This window comes from Zalophus californianus, chromosome 1, assembly GCF_009762305.2.
Source record: "Zalophus californianus isolate mZalCal1 chromosome 1, mZalCal1.pri.v2, whole genome shotgun sequence".
NCBI lineage: Eukaryota > Metazoa > Chordata > Mammalia > Carnivora > Otariidae > Zalophus > Zalophus californianus.
The window spans coordinates 115840317-115845893 of record NC_045595.1 but is presented as its reverse complement, the minus strand read 5'-3'; the positions used below and the strand labels follow the sequence as shown (position 1 = coordinate 115845893).

The 5577-nt window shown below is 36.0% G+C and overlaps 1 pseudogene; it reads right to left on the bottom strand.

Moving 5' to 3' along the window:
• Window positions 1-2527: 2527 nt before the first annotated feature.
• LOC118357135 lies at window positions 2528-4291 on the bottom strand (annotated as a pseudogene).
• Window positions 4292-5577: the final 1286 nt, after the last annotated feature.

Sequence of the window (5577 nt, the reverse complement as noted above, 5' to 3'; positions counted from 1 at the left end):
GAGAAATAATGATCCATGAGGTAGTATCCTCCACTCAACCATTATTACAGTGTGTATTTGTGTTTGTGTGTCATTCTTTTGGGACTAAGGCTTTTAAGGAGGGAAGCCATTTTATATTTTATCAAAATCCTAAAAAAGGACAAATAATAGATGATTTAAAAATGATGCCTAAGTGAGTACATATGTTTTCATTATATATTTTTGATAATTTTTTACAAGTTATTTCCCTATGTATTTGGTAGATGTTCATGTTCATAACTTAGTAAAGTTATCAAATCTTGTGTAGTAAAGGAGAAAAAAGAAATGAAAAAGAAATACTGGCAAAGAAACTGTATTAAAAAAAACTATAAAATACTCAAAAAGAAATTCAGGAAGACACAAGAAATGGAAAAATGTTCCATGCTCATGGATTGGAAGAACAAATATTGTGAAGATGTCAATGCTACCTAGAGCAATCTACACATTTAATGCAATCCCTATCAAAATACCATCCACTTTTTTCAAAGAAATAGAACAAATAATCCTAAAATTTGTATGGAAACAGAAAAGACCCTGAATAGCCAGAGGAACGTTGAAAAAGAAAAGCAAAGCTGGTGGCATCACAATTCCGGACTTCAAGCTCTATTACAAAACTGTCATCATCAAGACAGTATGGTACTGGCACAAAAACAGACACATAGATCAATGAAACAGAATAGAGAGCCCAGAAATGGACCCTCAACTCTATGGTCAACTAATCTTTGACAAAGCAGGAAAGAATGTCCAATGGAAAAAAGTCTCTTCAAAAAATGGTGTTGGGAAAATAGGACAGCCACATGCAGAAGAACCACAAACAAAAACAGGCTCAAAATGGTTGAAAGACCTAAATGTCAGACAGGAGTCCATCAAAATCCTAAAGGAGAACACAGGAAGCAACCTCTTCGACCTCAGCCACAGCAACTTCTTCCTAGAAACATCGCCAAAGGCAAGGGAAGCAAGGGCAAAAATCAACTATTGGGACTTCATCAAGATAAAAAGCTTTTGCACAGCAAAAGAAACAGTCCACAAAACCAAAAGACAACCGACAGAATGGGAGAAGATATTTGCAAATGACATATCAGATAAAGGGCTAGTATCCAAAATCTATAAAGAACTTATCAAACTCAACACCCAAAGAACATATAATCCAACAAGAAATGGGCAGAAGACATGAAGAGACATTTTTCCAAAGAAGACATAGAAATGGCCAACAGACACATGAAAAAGTGCTCAACATCGCTCAGCATCAGGGAAATCCAAATCAAAACCTCAATGAGATACCACCTCACATCAGTCAGATGGCTAAAATTAACAAGTCAGGAAATGACAGATGTTGGCGGGGATGTGGAGAAAGGGGAATCCTCCTACACTGTTGGTGGGAATGCAAGTTGGTGCAGCCACTGTGGAAAACAGTATGGAGGTTCCTCAGAAAGTTGAAAATAGAGCCACCATATGACCCAGCAATTGCACTACCAGGTGTTTACCCCAAAGATACAATTGCAGTGATCCAAAGGGGTATGTGCACCCCAATGTTTATAGAAGCAATGTCCACAATAGCCAAACTGTGGAAAGAGCCTAGATGTTTATCGACAGATGAATGGATAAAGAAGATGTGGTGTATATATATCACACACACACACACACACACACACACACACACACACACACACACACACAATGGAATATTATGCAGCCATTAAAAGGAATGAAATCTTGCCATTTGTAACGACGTGGATGGAACTGGAGGGTATTATGCTGAGCGAAATAAGTCAATCAGAGAAAAACATGTATCATATGATCTCACTGATTTGAGGAATTCTTAATCTCAGGAAACAAACTGAGGGTTGCTGGAGTGGTGGGGGGCGGGAGGGATGGGGTGGCTGGATGATAGACATTGGGGAGGGTATGTGCTATGGTGAGCGCTGTGAATTGTGCAAGACTGTTGAATCACAGATCTGTACCTCTGAAACAAATAATACATTATATGTTAAAAAAAAGAAGAAGAAGATAGTAAGAAGCGTAAAATGAAGGGGTGGGAAATGGGAAGGGGAGATGAACCATGAGAAACAATGGACTCTGAGAAACAAACTGAGGGTTCTAGAGGGGAGGGGGGTGGGGGGATGGGTTAGCCTGGTGATGAGTATTAAAGAGGGTACGTTCTGCATGGAGCACTGGGTGTTATACGCAAACAATGAATCATGGAACACTACATCAAAAACTAATGATGTAATGTATGGTGATTAACATAACATAATAAAATTTAAAAAAAATGAAAAAGAAATACTGCACAAGCATACCTCAGAGATACTGCAGGTTTAGTTCCAGACCACCATAATAAAGTGAATATCACAAGAAAGCAAGTCAAATGAATCTTTTGGTTTCCCAATGCATATAAAAGTTATATTTACACTCAACTGTATACAGCCTATTAAGTGTGCAGTAGGATTGTGTCTAAAAAAATAATGTGCATAATTTAATTTAATTAAAAATACTTAACTGCTAAAAAATGTTAACCATTATCTGAGCTATCAGCAAGTCATAATCTTTTTGTTGGGGGAAGGTCTTACCTTGTATTAATGGCTGCTGACTGGTCAGGATGATGGCTGCTAAAGGTGGAGGTGGCTGTGGCAATTTTTTTATGACAATGAAGTTTGCTCAATCAACTGATTCTTCCGTTCATGAGCAATTTCTCTGTAGCATGTTAGACTATCTGATAGCCTTTTACCCAGGGTAGAACTGTTTTCAAAACTGGAGTCAATCCTCTGAAATCATTCTACCACTCTTTTGTCAACTAAGTTTACTTAATATTTTAAATACTTTATTGTCATTTCAATAATTTTCACAGTACTTTTACCAGGAGTAGTTTCCATCTCAGGAAGCCACTTTCTTTGCTCATCCACAAAAAGTAACTCTTTATCTGCTAAAGTATTATCATGAGATTACAGCAATTCATTCACATATCCAGGCTCCATTTCTATTTCTAGTTCTCTTGCTATTTCTATCACATCCACAGTTATTTCCTCCACTGAAGTCTTGAACCCTTCAAAAGTCATCCGTGAAGGTTGGAATCAACTTCTTCCAAACTCCTATCCATCTTCATATTTTGACCTCTTTTCATGAATCACAAGTATTATTAATGGCATCTAGAATGGTGCATCCTTTCCATGTTTTCAGCTGACTTTGCCCAAGTCCATCAAAGGAATCACTATCGATGGCAGCTATAGCCTTATGAAATGTATTTCTTAAATAATAAAACTTGAAAGTCAAAATTACTCCTTGATCCATGGGCAGCAGAATGGATATTGTGTTTGCAGGCATGAAAACAATATTAATCTCATCCTACCTCTCCATCAGAGCTCTTGGGTGACCAGGTGCCTTGTAAGGGAGATGTAATATTTTGAAAGAAATCTTTTTTTCTGAGCAGTTTTCAACAGTGGGTTTCAAATGCTCAGTAAACCATGTTGTAAACAGATGTGCTGTCATCCAGGCTTAGTTATTCCATTTACAGAGCACAGGCAGAGTAGATTTAGTGCAATTTGTAAGGGCCCTAGGACTTTCAGAATGGTCAATGAGCATTGGTTTCAATTTAAAGTTACCAGCTGCATTAGCCCCTAACAAGAGAGTCAGACTGTTCTTTGAAGCTTTGAAGCCGGGCATTGACTTCTTTCTAGCAATGAAAGTCCTAGGTGGCATCTTCTTCCAGTAGAAGGTTGTTTCATCTACATTGAAGATCCGTTGTTTTAGTGAAGTCACTTTCATTAATTATCTGAGCTTAGATCTTCTGCCTAGCTTGCTGTAGCTTCTATATCAGCATCTGTTGCATCAACTTGTACTTTTATGTAATGGAAACAGCTTCTTTTTTCAAACCTTATGAACCAACCTCTGCCAGCTTCCCCTTTTCTTCTGTAACTTCCTCACCTCTCTGAGCCTTCATAAAATTAAAGAATTAGGGCCTTGCTCTGGACTAGGCTTTGGTTTAAGGGAATGTTGTGGCTGGTTTTATCTATAAAGACCACTCAAACTTTCTCTGTATCAGCAATAAGGTTGTTTTGCCTTCTTATCATGCATATGTTCAGTGGGGTAGCACTTTTAATTTTCCTCAAGAACTTTTCCTTTGCATTCACAACTTGTTTAACTGTTTAGCACAAGAGGCCTAGTTTTGGCCCATCTTGGCTTTCAGCATGCCTTCCTCAGTAAGCTTAATCATTTCTAGGTTTTGATTTAAACTGAGAGACATGTGACTCTTCTGTTCACTGGAACACTTAGAGGCCATGTTAGGGTTCTTAATTGGCTTAATTTCAATATTGTTGTGTCTCAGGGAATAGGGAGGCCTGAGGTGAAGGAGACAGATGGGGAACAGCCAGTGGTGGAGCAATCAGAACACACACATTTATCAATTTATTTGCCATCTTATATGGGCATGGTTCACGGTGCCCCAAAACAACGGTAATAGTAACATCAAAGATCACTGGTCCCAGATCACCATGACAAATATAATAATAATGAAAAAGTTTGAAATGTTGTGACAATTACCAAAATGTGACACAGAGACACAAAGTAAACAAATGCTGTTGGAAAAATGACACCAATAGACTTGCTTGACTCAGGGTTGGCATAAACCTTCAATTTGTAAAGAATGCAATATCTATAAAGCATGAGAATGTGAAGCGCAATAAAACAAGTTATGCCTGTACATTAATGATATATTAATCATGCATTTGTGAATTTCTACTGCTGTCTGGGTTTTATTCTAACAATATATTTTAGAATTATAAATATGCATGCCCTTTGATCTAATAATTTCACTTTTAAAAAAATACCCTATAGCAAACAATGAATCATGGAACACTACATCAAAAACTAATGGTGTAATGTATGGTGATTAACATAATAAAAAATGTCCTATAGAAATAAAATAATGAATACATAAATATTGTATAAAATATGTATATCACAGCATTAGTTCCAATAAAGAAAAAAAGAATCCAAATAGTCTTCAATTGACCTATTATTCAGTAATTAAATAAATACTTTTAAAATATTTAATTAAAAAATAAATCAATTGAACACAGTGGATTAATGTATGGATGGATGAAAGGAAGTCCATATGCATTAATGAATAAAAAAGCCAGCTTGTGAAAATAAAGGTATGATGGATAATCACTTTTTCATAAAAATTAAAATAATTCATGGGAAAACATGGTATGAATATGTGTTTATATATTTATGATTACATAGTATGTAAGCATGAAAAAAGATAGTAGAAGCTATTGATCAGGGCATTAACACTGTTATATTATGAAGATAGAAAGTAGAGAATGGAGGAGATAAAAAGGAAACTATTAATTTTTTAAAGAAATACATATATTTTTGTCATTTCAGTGGTTGCATTGAGTCCCTACTAATTTTGTTCATACTTTTAAATTCTTTAGCAAACACGCCTTCTAAAACAAGAAAAGACAATATCTTTTCTTCCCAAAGAGTTCATATTTGGGCAATTGCATAAATAGGAAAAAATAATAAAATATAATAAATATATGCCAGGGATTTTAGAGGCGG